Genomic DNA, 16,109 nt, shown 5'->3' with positions numbered 1-16,109 from the left:
TCTGATTCAATAGATCGTGCATTTCTTTTCTTTTCCTTTTTTTTTTAAGATTTTATTTATTTATTTGACTGACAGAGACAGCGAGAGGGGGAACAGAAGCAGAGGGAGTGGGAGAGATGGAAGCAGGCTTCCTGTTGAGCAGGGAGCCCGATGCGGGGCTCGATCCCAGGACCCTGGGATCATGACCTGAGCTGAAGGCAGATGTTTAATGACTGAGCCACCCAGGCACCCCCAGACTGTGCATTTCTAAACAGCAGGGGATGATGCTGAGGCAGCAGGGTCTGTGGACCACAGCAAGCGCCAGCGTGGAAGCGCCGAACACTTTGAAAGGGCTCCATAAATACAAATGATGTTCAGCAAAGACTGGGCATCCCTGCAGCCCAAGTTTTTGTCTCTCCGGCCTGCTCCAGTACCCGGCAGCCCCCCTTCTCTGCGCCCTAGTGCTCAGCCTTCTGGAGGGCAGCAGACCCCCCTTCAGTCCTCGAGCCCTCCTGCCCCCATGTGCTCGCAGGGCCCGGCTTACCCCTCTGGCCACCGGGGCAGGTTCCTTCCGCCCGGAGATGACTTGGGTAGGTTTTTAGGAACAGCTGCCAGCAGCTGAGATATAATGACTGCCTGGGGAGTCGTTAGGAGATAATTAATATTTGCAGCACCGAGCTGTGACTGCCGAGCCGCTCCCGCCCACAGAGCTGAGGCCTCTAGCCCTTCTCGGGCCAAGGACCCCAGACCTCAGGGCAGCGGCATCCTTGAGGCCGAAGAAGGACCCTGGATGCAGGAGCTGGGGGCAGGGCCAGTGGGGCATTTGCGGGGTCTCTCTCTCCACCCAGCTGTCAGGGTTGGTGACTTCCAGCCGCTGCCAGGCTGGACACATCATCAAGTGGCCAGGGCTCAAGGTGGCCACGGTGCCTCCTCGCACCTGAGGCCAGCTGGCCTTCGGCGGTTACCATGGTGATGGCCGTCCCCAGCAGTTGGGCAAGGACGCTGCAGCAGCAGCCGAAGGCAGCTGTGGGTGAGTGTGTGAGAGACAGTCTGTACCGGCTCCCTCAGGCTTTCCATCTGTGAGGGGCAGACATCTCAGTCACCCAAAGCCACCACCCTCGACGCTCAGCGGCAGCCCAGCTGGACGCCTGGGCTCTGGTCTGCCACAGGGCATTGGGTTGGCACTGTGAGTCCACCGAAGCCTGACTACTCTCCCAGCTCAAATGCTTAGCAGCTTCAAGACCCGTAGCGGGCGATCTAACTTTCTGGAGCTTCAGTTTTCAGGTCTATAAAATGGGATTGATCATGCTCCAAGGGTTGTGGTTAGGATTAAGTGAGATAATATAAGCACAACACTAAGTTCTCCCTGGGATCAGGACCTTGTTGCTCCAGGGAGGTGAGTTCCAGAGGCTTAAAGAGGAAGCGGCTTCACCTTCCAGGGTGTGGACTCCTATCTTTTATTAAGGACCTATTGTATACCAGCGCTGTGGTCCACTGGTGACACATATTCCTTCACTGATTCCTTTCTGAACATCAGGCAAAGTTGACTTCATATCCCCACTGTACAAATGAGGACACCGAGGCTCAGAAGGTCAAGCCCCTTGTATCCCCAAGGTCACGCAATGCGGACATCACAGAACTGAGTCCAAACTTCCAAACCCATGCTTGCCCCCCTGTATCACAGATGTCCAGGCAGACATGCATTCAGGGCAGCAGACCCCATCATCTTTGAGTTCCCAGGGAGGCCACCATGACCGTGCAGGGACGGTACGCCTCTGTCCTTTTAGCATTTTGGATCTTGGGTTGGCTCCCACTGGCTGGAGACGAGCTCGTCTGGGGATGGCGAGGGCAGGAGAGGCTGCCTTTACACCTCAGTCTGCTTTCTAATCATCTGGCTTGTCCCGCCAGGCAGCATCGGGCGGGGTGTGTGAGCATGCAGGGGGAGGAAGGGAGGGGCGCCTTTCCCTGGGAGGCCGCCTTCTGTCACTAGGCAAACAAACACACAGCACCCACATTTGCTTGGAAATGGAGCGAGGCTTTAAATACAAGCACGCAGCAGAGACTGAGGCGGAAGGCCGGCTTCCGTGGGCTTGCTTGGACCACGCCGGCCGCAGCCGCCGGCAGCAGCTACTCAAGACGCTGCTCACGTCCCCTGGTGCCTGCCGCCTGCAGCCTGGGCTGACCTAGCTCCGCTCCAGACAGCCCGTGGAGGGTCGTGCAGGCGGCAGTGTGTGCCTGGCATCTGCCACGGCCCCACTGGAGGGCAGCGAGGGGGTCTCGGGAGGTCATTGTGGCGCACCCTCCCCGCCCCCACTACCGAGCAGCATCTCTAGGCTGAAGGGTATCCACTGTTTGCCTTAGGCTGCACAGCCCTTGAGCATGGGTCTGGCCTCACCTCTCCTCGGGGTAAACATGGGTACAGCCTTGGAGAAACCTGGGGAGACAGACAGATCTAGGGCCACACCCAACTCTGCCACTCAGTTGCTGTGTGACCCTGGACAAGTCGCCTCACCTCTCCGAGCCTCCCAAACCCTCTTTGTTAAAATGGCAAGTGTAACATAGTATTGTTACACATTGGGGAGTTATGATACGTAACAACCAAATATATAGAGTTCCTGACACACAGATGGGCTTGCCTGGTGATGTATGTTAGCATGAACTTTATGTTTTCAATGGTTTTAAAAAGATTTTATTTATTTAGAAAAGATTTTTATGTATTTATTTGGTAGAGAGAGACACAGCAAGAGAGGGAACACAAACAGGGGGAGTGGGAGAGGGAGAAGCAGGCTCCCTGCCGAGCAGGCAGCCTGATGCGGGGCTTGATCCCAGGACCCTGGGATCATGACCGGAGCTGAAGGCAGTGGCTTAACAACAACCATCCAGGCGCCCCTAAAATATTTTATTTATTTATTTGAGAGAGAGAGAGAGACACACACACACACACACACACAGAGAATGAGTGGGGTGGGGGGCAGAGGGACAAGCAGACTCTCCAGTGAGCAGGGAGCCCGATGTGGGGCTTGATCCCAGGATCCTGAGATCACGATCTGAGCCAAAGGCAGATGCTTAACCGACTGAGCCACCCAAGCATCCCAGCATGACCATTATTATTTACTATGTAATTCTGAACAAGTCCCCGACCTCACTTTCCAAATTTGTCCAAGGAGGACAATTACACACCTACTCCAGAATAAACAATGAGTCCGTGTTGCTGAATACATTTTCATTTTACTCACCTCCCCTTCTTGCACAAGTAACGGGGTAATGCTAATTACAATAGCAAAGATTTCGGAGCACTTCTACCGATTCAAGTCTGTGCCATCCAAGAGGTAGCCATTGGCTTATTAAATTAAAATGAAATGAAATGAAAAATTCAGTTGCCTGTGGCACAGATCCGTTTCAGGGGCTCAAGAACCACTGCAAGGCCGTGGCTTCCGCATTGGACAGAGCTGACACGGAACATTTTCATCGCTGCAGAAAGTTCTTTTGGGCACTGTGGGTTTGTCTCAAAGTCCACGTGAAAAGGAATCACTTGGGAAGCAAAGGGTTCAGTGCAGACCCCAGACTCTGCATTTCTCTTTCCCTGGGTCGGTGGACCACAGCTGGAGCAGCGAGGATCTGGAGCTGGCCTGCCCAGTACAGCGGCCACTAACCACATGTGGCCTTGGAGTGCTCGACACTGGGGCGTCCAAATGGAGATGGGTGATAAGAGTAAAACCATGCACTAGGTTTCAAAGGCTTAGTCCCCCCCCACCCCCCAAAAAATCTCATTAATATTTTTTAAAATTTATTATATGTGGAAACCATATCCTAGATCTACTGGGCTGCGTAAAATATATTTAAAAAAATTAATTTCACCTGTTTCTTTTTACTTTCTCTCTCTTGAATATGGCCAGTGGAAAACTCAAGAGTCACACCTGTGGCTCCCCTCTTACTGCTGGACAGCATCCATCCCCCGCCTGATGAGTGCTATTCATGAACGATCTCATTTCGGGTGTAGAGTTTTTTTTTTTTTTTTTTTTAAGATTTTATTTATTTATTTGAGTGAGAGAGAGCATGAGCGAGGAGAAGGTCAGAGAGAGAAGCAGGCTCCCCGTGGAGCTGGGAGCCCGATGTGGGACTCCATCTCGGGACTCCGGGATCATGACCTGAGCTGAAAGCAGTCGCTTAACCAACTGGGCCACCCGGACGCCCTCGGGTGTAGAGTTTTAACCAACACATCTTCACCTTTGCTTACCCTGTTTTGTTTGTTTTTGCTTTTGTTTTTCTTCTCCTGCCCCAGTGTTGTTTCCTGGGCATTTCTCACTCCATCCAAAGGGTAAAATCCTTCATAGGAGAGGCTGCATCCGTCTGCCACTTTCCACCCACCCCAGCCTGGACAGTCACCCCCACTGGTCTGAACCAGTAGAACGACACCGGCTCCTAAACAAACAGCAAATCGACCTTCTTTTCGGAAACTCTCCCCATCCGGGTGCTCAGGCCGCGTGATTTCAGCGCGGTCCGCCCTTCTGCCTGCTGGGATTGGTCAGGCGGCCCAGGCTTTACCCAATCAGAGCACTCCATCCCCAGACCCTTGATTGGGCCAGGGACAGCCACGTGACCGGAGCCAGGCCAAGGAGATGCAGCTCCCGAACTGGGTTGCAATTGCCTGGAGATTATGACCGGACTGGAAGGATACGAGGGTTTATAACCCCTGCAGGACCTGGGCCGCCCTGTCGAGGGAGCCTGTCTGAGGATGAAGTCTCGTCGACATGGGAAAAGATGAATTCTTGGCAATATCTGAGCCCTGGATGCAGCCCTCTGGGTCACCGGACTTCCTCTGGCTTTTTCCCTACATGCTCCCCCTGTTTTATTATTTAGGAATTTTGAGCTGTGTTTTTGCCATTAGTGACCAGAAGAGCCTCAGAATGAGATACCTAATGTGTGTCCAAGAGGAGCTTAGGTATTTATGTCTTGGCAAGTAGGGCTGGAGGACGGTTCAAGTCTGAAATCTCAGCTGCCACTGCTAAGACGATGACCTTCTGACTGTCTTTTATTTCACCGTGGAAACATCTGGCAGTGGCTGGGACCTGTCTCAGCTCATGGGGAACCCCTGGAAGGGGGTGGCGTCTTTGGACAACTCAGCACCCCCCCACCCCCTGCAAAGAGAAAATATCCGCTATTCTTTTTCCCAGGAAACAGAAACAGGCCAGAAGAGGAGAACCGGGTTGAGCTGAACTCGATCTGTTATTTTGAGTCAGAGAATCCTGGCTTCTTCCTGTGATAGGGGAGGAGGGTCTGAAGCTCCTGTCCAGGAGTGGCCAAGGAAGAAGTGGAAGAGGAGACTTTTGGGGGGACGGAATCCAAGAGGGGGAATTGGTGCAAAGGGTGCCCTATTACCATCCAGTCCTGTCCCCTGACCTGCAAAATACTCTGCCTTCTCCTCCAGCTAGGACCTTCTCTGACGGATACTGTGGTATCCATACTGTCGTTTCCAAAAGATGGTCACAGCCATATTTCAAATCTTACGCATTCTTCCAGAACCTCACTGCAGCCTAGTCAAGAGGCGGAGTCCATTTTCCTTCCCTTAAGGACATTGTGTGACGTTGTGATAACCTCATCAAATGGGATGAAGCAGAAATGACGCCGCACGATGTCCAAGACTAGGTCCACCTGACTCTCTCTTTCTCTTGGACACTCACCCTGAGAACCCAGGAGCCATTTTGCAAGGAAGCTCAGGCTCCACGGAGAGGCCCCATCTAGATGTTCTGGCTGACATTCCCAGCTGAAGTCCTAGCCAAAAGCCAGCATGAACCGACGGACAGGTGAGTGAGCCACTTGCTACCATTTGAATCTCTGTGTCCTCTTGAAGGTCACACATTGAAAACAACTCCCAGGGTATGTGGGAGTAGAGCGACTAGGAGGCGACTAGGTCACGACTAGGTCACGAGGGTAGAGCCCTCACAAATGGGATTGGTGCCCTTATAAAAGGAACCCTAGGAAACTCTGTTGCTCCTTCTGCCATGCGAGGACCCAGGGAGAAGTTGGCCGTCACTGAACCGGGAAGTGGTTCTTAGCAGATTTTGGACTTCTTAGCCTCCAGAACCACGAGAGATACATTTCTCTATGAGCCACCCAATCTATGGTGCTCTATAATAGCAGGCGGGCTGGGCTAAGACAGCACTCTTCAGATGATTCTAGCCCCAGCCGCTGGACCTCATCAAACCCGACTCAAACTGCATGTTCATGAGCAGAATAAATGTGATCATTGTTTTAAGCCACTGCCTTTAACCAGGAGATGTTTGGTGCTGACAGCAGGTGACGGAAACAGGCACACTCCATGCTGACTGTAGCAAAGTATTTGCTATTTCACTACCAATCTACTTTCTGTCTCCATAGATTTGCCTGTTCTGGACATTCCATATACATAGACTCACTGTGTGACTTTTTGCGTCTGGCCTCTGTCACACAGCTTCGTGTTTTTGAGGTTCACCCATGTCACGGCATGCGTTGGCATTTTATTCCTTTTTAAGGCTGAAAAATAATCTGTTGTCTAGATCCGCCACATTTTGTTTATCCTTTTATCCACTGATGGACACGTGGGTTGTTTCTGCCTTTTGTGCCGCCGTGATCCTGGGTGTATATGTACATGAGTACCTGTTTCAATTCCTTTGGGTCTACGTGGGAGTGGAATTGCTATGTCATATGGTATTTCTCCCCCTCCCCCCACAGCAGAAATGGAGGCTGAGAATGGGGTGTAGCTGACTTCCCTTGATTTTAAGTAAGAATGCAAGTTTAGAGTGACTTGTTCTTACAAGGGGGCTTAGTGCTGTTCTGAGCACCTTCTGCATATACCAGGTTAATTTTAACTGTGTGGACGAGGATCCGCTGTTCTCCCCACTTTCCAGAGGAGTTGACTGAAGTTCAGGCCCTCCCTGACGCGTTGAACTTGCCCCTTTAGTTGCCAGGTTGATAACGGGGACCCTCCCTGTCTTCTGTCCCACTGGGTGCCTGCCCCATGTGCTTCCTGGCCCCGGCGGAGCCTTCCTGCACATCCGCAGCTGTTTCTAAGGACACACACTCCCCAGTGTACCTGTGTGGCGTTTGTCCTTGGCGTCCACAAGAGCTCCGTGTCCATAGGGATCTTTGTTCTGTTCATGCCTATATGCCCAGTGCCTCGTGCCTCTGAATGAGGGATTCTTCCTCCTTGGTGGAATCCTGACGGATCACTGGGTGGGGTTCTTCAGCTTGTCCCTTTAAGCACCCAGACTTTCTGTCTTGTCCCCAAAGTTAAAGAAGTGCCCGGCCTCTGCATGGTTCATCCTGTTACTGGCTTCCGGACACACATGGGCTGTGTATTTACCTGTTTATGTCTTCCTCCAGCCCCAGCCAAACTCGGGGACCTGTCTTGTGCACTGCTAGAGCCACCGAGCCTGGCACGTAGTAGGTGTTCAGTTAACTCATGCAGGAATGCGTGAGTTGACATCGCCCTTATCACAAACCCACGCAAGGGAGGAGAAGAGCCCATTTACCTGCTGTCTCCGGACTGGGAAATGACGTGATAAAGGACCATGATCCCCGGGTTTGCAGAGCCCGCGGGTCTTGGCTTCTTGGTCTGGAGGGCGGGGGTGCGCCAATGTGAACCACACCTGTTTTCTAATGCAGGTTTGGGGCCAAGGACCTTTTGAGAAGCAAGCAGAAACAGGATGGCCTTTGGCATTTTTTTTCCCTTCAATCCAGAACATCTATATTTGGGAGACGAGGCCACCCAGAAGAGTCTCTCTGTCTGGAGATGACCTTTAAAGCCAGCAGCCCCCGATAGCATCCAGGTGTACTTTGGAGCTTGCAGGCGTCCTACAGCTGCCCCGAGCTGGGAGGAGAACAGGTCTCGGTGTCCTCTGTCATTGCCGGAGCACCAAGCGCCCCTGACGTGGAGGACCGTGCCGCTGGCCCTGTATGGCTTGGGGCCCCATGACTCGGCCCCCGCAGCCCCTGCCTGGCCCCTCGGCAGCATGGGCGGTGCTGCTGGCGGACAAAGGAGGCTTCTCCAGTTCACTCCTCTCCCTGTGTCCCCGCCAGCCATCTTGTCTCCCTGTCCCACCGCACCCCGCACCCCCCACCCCGTTGCTTCTTCCCAGACAACAGGTCATATGTTCTGGTAGAGGGCTTTGCGACCCGGGATGAGGCTCAGACCTCCCCCAGGTCTGTCCCCTACCCCTACCATTAGGCAGGGCTTCAGCCGCAGTACGTTTCTGGCCACACCGGCCAAGCCACCCTGTGCTCCTGAGACAGAGCTCCTTCACCACCTGTGTCGGGCCTGGCCTCTGAGCCACTGACCTCAGCCCAGTGTTCCGGGGCGACTGGGAAGTGGGGTGCAGAGAAGGACAGGGCAGGGACTGAGGCAGTGTTCTGATCCCACGGGGCCTCTGGGGCATAAATTGCACCCTGACATTGTTTGTCCCTGAGGAAGGTGGCCGGGCTTCCACACGCCCGTGTCAGATGCCATCGGCTGCCCCGAGTGGGCTGGACTCATGACCACCAGGAGTCAGCTCCTGTCGGCGGAGGGCAGTCCCCTGAGCCGGGGCAGTGCTGGTGGCAGCTGGGGACTGGCAGCGCCAATAGCATGCCCACCACCGAGCTGGAAGGAGGCGGCCTTCCCACCCAAGGGCACCGAGGAGGGGCCATGACTCAAAGTAAGAGTGTGTTCTCAGGAAGGGGATTGCGCCTTCTGCCCAGTAAGACATCAGAGTCCCCAGGGGATGCAGGTCTTCCGGCTCCGCCACATCCCTCAGCCTCCTCCCCGTCCTGCCAGGCCCCAGATGACCTCAGGATCTGCGGGGTCGAGGCCCTGTGTCCTCACAGGCACACACTGGGACGGCCGGGCCTTCTAGCCCATAGGATGGGGTGGGGATACCCCCGTGTCCCTCACCCCCATGGGCCTCTCTGTACTTGCCCCTTTGTCTTGTCCCACAGCCCTTGTCCTCACAGCCGTGATGAAGGAGCCTCACCTCCTGCGGTCACCTCGGACCCTGCAGCTTCCTGCCGACACCAGTTTTTGAGGTAGGACTACTTTCGTCTGGTAATGAATCGAGTGGCGAATCTATGGGAAGTTTCCAATGATCAAGCTGTGAGCTGAGGGATTAAGGTAAATGTGATTGTGTGGGGAAATACAATTCTTGGATTCCCTCTTTCTCTTTCCCTGGTCTTCCTCAGCCCTCCCAGTGGCACTGCAGGTGTGTGGGCCCAGGGGGTCCTTTTCACTTGAAGACAAGCCCTCACAGGCCTCAGTCTCCTTACCCATAAAATGGACGCACTGGCTCCCTCCCCGCCACCACCCCCCACTCTTGTCAGCTGCCGCTGAAGGGAGGTTACTGTGTGTTGGGCTTTTGGACCACCCAGTGCGCCTGGAGACAAGACATGTTCAAAATCAAGGAGGGTGTGGGGAGTATCTAGTGTGCCCTTTTGATTTCTAGATGTGGGGAGCAGAGGCCAGAAGAGACTATGCTTGCCCAGGATCATGGTGGGGATGGGGGGTGGAGGGTGTGCACCTGCTCTGAAGAGGACTCTGGAGCCCGGGGCTAGGGAAGCTAAGTTCCCGTCTTAGCTCTGAGCAGGCTGTAGGACCCCAGGGACATTGTTTGACTGCCTGGAGCTTCAGTTTACTCATCTGCAAAATGGCTCCAAAGAAAAGAGGCAGAAAGTCGGCTCATTGCCGCCTCTTCCAGCTTTGAAAAGCTGATTATTTTGTAAACTGGCACTTACACCTTCTAAAAGTCCTAGAGAAATGGGCAGGAGCGCTATCAGCTCACTTTGCGGCTGAGAAAACAGAGAATCAGAGATGTTGTGAGGTTTTTCTGCAGAGTTTTCTGGATATTACTAAGCACTGGGCTAGGATCCAAGGAATTGTGGGTTCAAATCCACACTCTGCCCTTGGCAGATCATGATCAAGTGTTCAAGAGGAATCAGGCACTGGCCAGACAGTGAGTCGCCACATCACCTCTCCGAGATGAATATTCCCTCCATTTCTTGTAAAGAGATTGAAGCCCAGAGAGGCAGAGTGACTTTCCCAATGTCACACAGTTCGTGAGCAGTGGAGGCAGCATTAGAAACTGGGTTTGATCTGATGCCAAACCTTCACCTTCAGCCACCTCCCTCCAGCTCAGGGACAGCCATCAATGATAATGCTTGCATCCAGAGGAGATGCTGAGAGTAGAGAGGGTGCCGGCCCATTTCCATGGGCATTCTTTTGGGACACAGAGTGCCCACTTCCCCCTGGGGTGGCAGGGGCTCCTAGTAGGCATTCACTCCTGAGACTTTCCCTGCAGGGCTGCCCTTGGGGGATCGCATCTGCTTCCAGGGGCTACCTTGGGAGTTATATGACCTCCCCAAGCACCCCGAGGTGGCCTGTAGTCAATGACTGACTTGTGTCCGGGTATTAAAGCCCTGTTCCTTTGCCTTGAGGTGGGTCGGATCCACTCTGCAGTGCTCTTTGCGTTCCAGAGCCCCAGGCTGGGCCGAGACTTCTCCTGTGCAGCCCCATCTTAGCTGGGCTCCTCAGCTCCTACCCCATCTTTGCCCCCTCATGCTTTCCAGGCTCGACCTGAGAGCCTTCTCCATCAGTCACCTGTGTAAGAAGGTTGCCTAAGCTTCCCTGAGATAGGGGACTCCTGGGAACCAACTGATGGTTTAACCATAAACTGAGTCTAAGCACCCTGGTTTTTGGCTGAGCATTTGAACCTTTTTCTTAAGAAGTCCTGACAAGGTCTTGCAGATTCAGAAGCAGCAGTCAGACATCACTGACAAGCATCTTAGGGCTGGGGCAGGGGCTGCCATAGAGGTGGGTGTTCAGGAAATGCTTGTTGAGTGGAAGACCTGAATGATTAGGCATTTCTAGTGCTGGGGACGTGGGGGTTTCGGGAAGGACGCGGAGAGCGTGCAACAGCCTTCCTGGGGCAGATCTCCGGGAAGCACGCGTGAGCCCAGGGACAGGCTGGGTACATTGAAATGCGGGGTCAGGCGCTCAGATATTCATAGCTCGGCGGAGGAGGCTTAGCCTAAGAGGCTGCAGGCCCCCAGAGGAGAGCCCAGACTGGAAAGGGAGTCGTGATCACAGCAAAGATTACAAGAGCTTGTTAAACAGCAATCCCTCCTGGCAGATGGTCAGCTGGCCCCAGGGCCCAGCCGTGGGAAGGAAAGCCCTTTCCCACTGGGAATCCAAGAAGCCTTGAAACCAGTGTCTCAGTCCGTGCCTTCCTGAGTTAATAAGAGCCACAATGATAATGACAAGGCATTTATTTAGAAGCTGCCATGTCCGGGGACGCTGTGTAAACTTTGTGTTACCCCCTGCAAGGGACACACTATTATGCCCATTTCACGGATGAGGAGAGTGAGACTCAGTGAGTGGAAATGATGGGCCATGGTCACACTGCCAGCAGGTGACAGTGGGAATTAGGACTGAAGGGACAAGACATCCCAGCCTCGACACTGCTGGCAGGTGCTGAATTTACAAGGATAGGAAGGAATGGGTTAGGGGCCACTGAGACATGGAAATTATTACAATGTTGGAAAAATCATAGAACATGTCTGGACAGCTGTAGAAGAGCCCCACAGCTGGGGTGGCCATGAGTTAGAAGCAGAGGGAGGTTTTTAGTATCTACATTTTGTACTTGCTGAATGTCGAACTCTGTAGATCACACAAAATTCATCTGTTTCCCCATTTGCACCTTCTGCCGTGTGAGTTTGCAGTCCTCAGCCTCTCTGATTCTGGGTTCATCCGTCCAGCTGGCTTTGGCTAATGGGAGGATAGAAAATATGACATGAGTAGAGACCTGAAAAGTCACATGTGCAACTGGGCTCACTCTGATGGTGCCCTTTTGTATCGCTATGAGGACATGCCCAAGCTTGCCTGTCGGACGATGAGAGCCACATGGAGCAGGGCTGAGCCACACTAGTCAGCCAGCTTGGGGAGTGAAGGCCATGCCTGAATGAGCCCAGTCAAGGTCAGCAGAGCTCCCTGGCCACTGACCGCCACTGTTAAGGTTTTATGATTGTTTGTTACGCGGCATGATGTGGTCCTTGGTAGCTGATACACATGGGTGGTGTATAGTCTCCTCCAAAATTAAGAAAAACTACTACATGAAGTATAAATGTGTAACATCGTTTCTGCTCAGGAGACCCTAAAAAAGGCATTCTTCTGCTCCCCTTAAATTTCGTTTTCCCTTCTGACTTCAGTGCTTGTATTTAAGACATTCCCTCAAAATCAAACTCACTCAATTGTTCCTCCAAACCCCACCTTCTCCAGAAACCCCTCGCTCCCTCCACAGTCCCCGACATGGCTGTCAGGCAGACTTTTCTAGAATGTAATAACATTGCAGAGAGCAGCTACTGTATAGTTATGGCTGACCACGGCCAGGGACCGCCCTGAGCTCACTGCAAACCCTATCTCATTTAATCATCACTAGACACTGTAAGGTAGATGCTCATACCATGATCCCCAAACTAAAGACAGGAGACAGACCCAGAGACCAAGCAAATTCCCGAACTCAGATTCGTAACACCCTCCCTATCGGCTTTCTCATCTCCAAGCTGGAGGGAAATGTCCTTTTGTTCTATCGGCTTTGACGGCTTTGACGGAGGGGCCTAATGCTCTCATCAGATTAGCCAGGGTGTGAACAGCCCCTGTTCCCAGGTGATCCTCAGAGCAGCCCCCAGCGGCAGGGAAATGGGGAAACTGAGGACCACCTGTAACAAATAAACTGATGTGTCTAAGGTCCTGTGGCTGGGGAGGTACAGCGTGAGGGCTGGAGTGGGGGTCCCTGCTCTCTGGGCCCAGGACTCGGTAAGCACAGCCCTGAGGCTTGTGCCCGCATTTCAAGCCTCTGGGCCTTTGCTTAGTATCTCCCCTCCTTCTAGTTTATTCTTTCTCCTTGCTCTTCTTCCCTCCCTCCGCCCTCCCTCTGTCCCCCATTTTTTTTCCTTCCAGACTTGATGCAGCAAATATGCATCATGCCCGCACTCTATGCTAGGCGCTCTGTTCGACTCTGGAGTCCTAACGGGAGTAAAAGAGATGAACAGGTATGGACAGTGGCCTTGAACTCATGAAGCAGCAGGGAAGCCAGGGACTTAATGAATTGTACAAATACTTAACTCATTACTTTGGGGGACAGGCAAGGGAGAAGCAAGAGGTGTGTCAGACCTGACTCAGAATCTGGGCTCAGCCCATTCACTAGCTGCATTGTCTGGGTTCGTTAGCTCATGGCTCTGTGTCTCGGCTTCCTGTTGGGTCTGGGAGAGATAAAACGAGATGATGACGGAAAGCATTTAGCACAGAACCTGGTACCTGATAGCGCTCCGGCCGGCAGTTGTCTTCACCGCTGTTACTGCGGCCCCCGCTGTTGTCCAGGACCCCGGCTGCCCCTTGACCAGCGAGTTCCCACCTGCGTGGCCGTCTTATCTGGGAAGAGGGCTGGCTTCACTCACCCTTCTCTAACCCCCTGAATGATAATCCATCTTTAATGCGGCTGGAGGAAGGAGCTTTGAACAGGAACCAGCTCCGGCCGCTCCCGCTGTCCAACGTCCAATCCTTGTCTTTCAAAGGCGTGACGAGGCTGCCAAATCCGCCCCGGGGACCTAATGCGATTGTCTCGCTTCTGCAACTCTGCTGGGAAGCCTGAGCTTGGGGCTTCCGGCTGGGGCTTCCTGAGGCCCCCAGAGCAGGGGGAGGCACAAGGGGCAATTGGGGGAGACCAGCAGGCTAAGGATCTGAGCCTGGAAGGAGCAGAGCCTTGCTGGGGGAGGCCGTGAACTGAGCAGCTACTATGTGCTTGACAGGACTCTGTCCATGGAGAGACCCTTTTCCGGTGCTAATGGGTCACATAGACATAGCCACCTGTGATGACAAGAATACGGAGCAGGGGGTCCTGTTACCTGAGTTCAGTCCTGCACTGGGTTAGTCCCCTCAGGACGGACACATGCTAGGTCTCTGTTTTTTCCATCTTCCCATTGTGCATCTCTTGTATAAGGCAGTGCGGCTGGTGTTCAAGGGCTGAAGTTCTGGATCCAGACTGCCTGGATTCCAAGTCGTTAAACGTCCACATGACCTTGGCCTGGCTGCCTAACCTCTCTCTGTTCCAGGCTCTGAGGTTATCAAACGCTACTGCAGTAATGATGCCTAGCTCCACTGCCTCCTGCCCGAGTGACCTGAGGCAGGCTGACCCACCTCTCTGAGCTCCGTGTCCTGATGGGTGAATGAGGACCGATGAGAAGGCCAGCTTCATGGGGCTGTCGCCAACCTTGCATGAGATGATCTACGCAGACTGCTTCGAACTGCGCTGGCACAGAGTCATCATGTCAGCATTGGTGAACCCTGGTTCTCCACCTTTCCTTCCCTTCCCTCCTGGTTTCCCCCTCTCCCGCCTCCTCCTTCCCAGCCTCCACAATCCTCTAGGGGACACCAGCCGTGAACCAGGCACTTTTCTAGGCGCTGCCCATCTCCAGAACTGTCTTAAGAATGGCATGTCCCAAACGGGAAAGCACTTTGCTCTATCGGGTCTGATCTGTCGTGGAGGAGGAGAGGTGATAAATTCGCACAGGCTTGTGGTGACTTCTCTTTCAGCTTCCTCTCATCTAGGGTCATTAATTTCGAGCCTTGACTGGGACTTCTATCATCTGTGGCTATAGTGACATTAATTGGATATTCTCTAACCTCCGTCCCTTGCACACGAGCGTCATAATGACTCTTATTTGCCATCGCCACGTACCACGTACAACTAGGCTTTATTTGATATTGGGTTTTGAATGACTCATTTCCTTAAATGTAGATCGAACCTTAACTGAAGCAGTACTCTCCTGAGACCAGGAGTTAGATGGGTACACAGTAAACACGTAGCTGGTAAGTGGAATCAAAAAATGTCCCCCTCCCTTGCCCCAAATCACCCTCTTTGGTACCAGATCCCGACAGCGGGCTGCTCTACCGGGCATCGCCCTCTCACCATCCAGCTGACTAGAAACCTCCAATTCGTCGGTTCATATATATCAACTTCTATCTACCTTTCCCAAGCCGAGGGCTTGCTGCCACCCGTGGCTGTAATGGCCTTAATTTGACAGCACTAACTTCATCTCATCACCATCATTATTCCTTCTTTCCACAGCCACATGCCAAATACAAGTATGACTCAACATTTTGTTTGGGGTTCTTCTTTATTTATTTATTTTTTAACTTAATTTTAGCTTCAACATAAGCAACAATGTTTTTGAAATCACGAGTTCGGTGGGCTGGTTACATATTTCTCTTTAGCATCCCTTGACATGAACCCTTAGCTATTAAATAAAATATGTTTAGTCATTGGCCACCCAAGGGCATCTTCACGTGTGCCATATTCTGACAGGGGCTGCTGTCCCAAGGATTGCCCTATCACCATTCAGCGGGTTAGAGAAGTCTTCGGATTTATGGTTCCATATTTACTGAGCGGTAGCCCATTTTTTCCAAGTCTTGAGGTCCATAGAGGCATAGGGAGGTCAAAGTTCTTGTCTGGATTGACACAGTAAACCCAGAAACCAGAAGTCCTGGCCCGTGGATTCCTCCCTGAGGCCGTGGGAGGCCCAGCTTTACTCTGACCTATCTTTTGGCTCATTAAAAGCACATATTCAGCTCCTTTGCTTTTCCATCCTTATCTGTCTCCTCCCTGGCACTCAAAGACACAAAAAGGGTTAACATCCATCTCCCACTCTTCTTGACACATGCCATCCTGGGTTCCCGTGGGTAATCACCAGCTTCCCTTGAGCAATGACCTTGCCCCCCACCATGGGGGCTATCAAGAGACAGATATAAACACCTCAAAGTTCCCAGCGAGTCCCCTTAATTGGCACCTTTCTGTTCTGCTTTAAATTAATCAAAGCCAGTCCGATATTAATACTGTAGGGGGAATTAAAATCATGCAACGCATTAAAGATGTAATTTAAAATTAATAACTCATAATTATTTATCATGGCGTATCAGTGGAGCTATGAATTTTCCCTTCTAACCCAGCACACATTCTCCTGCCTTTGCTTTTAATAGCATCTGGACCATTACTGCGCCCAACCTCGGTTCCTGCAGACACCCAACCTAAGAGACGTAATTCATTTAATTTAATTTTGGGGGGCTTAATTGT

At 52.5% G+C, this 16,109-nt stretch overlaps 1 long non-coding RNA gene across 1 annotated transcript; it reads left to right on the top strand.

Moving 5' to 3' along the window:
- The first annotated feature begins 4,640 nt into the window (after window positions 1-4,640).
- LOC131811367 (uncharacterized) lies at window positions 4,641-15,817 on the top strand. The gene is made up of 3 exons (XR_009345911.1): window positions 4,641-5,783; window positions 8,932-9,018; window positions 14,092-15,817. It is a non-coding gene; the product is annotated as an uncharacterized LOC131811367 (long non-coding RNA).
- The last annotated feature ends 292 nt before the right edge of the window (window positions 15,818-16,109 follow it).

The sequence above is a fragment of the Mustela lutreola genome, chromosome 11, assembly GCF_030435805.1.
Source record: "Mustela lutreola isolate mMusLut2 chromosome 11, mMusLut2.pri, whole genome shotgun sequence".
Classification (NCBI taxonomy): Eukaryota; Metazoa; Chordata; class Mammalia; order Carnivora; family Mustelidae; genus Mustela; species Mustela lutreola.
The sequence above is the reverse complement of the archived record's forward strand: the minus strand, read 5'-3'. Positions and strand labels throughout refer to the sequence as shown.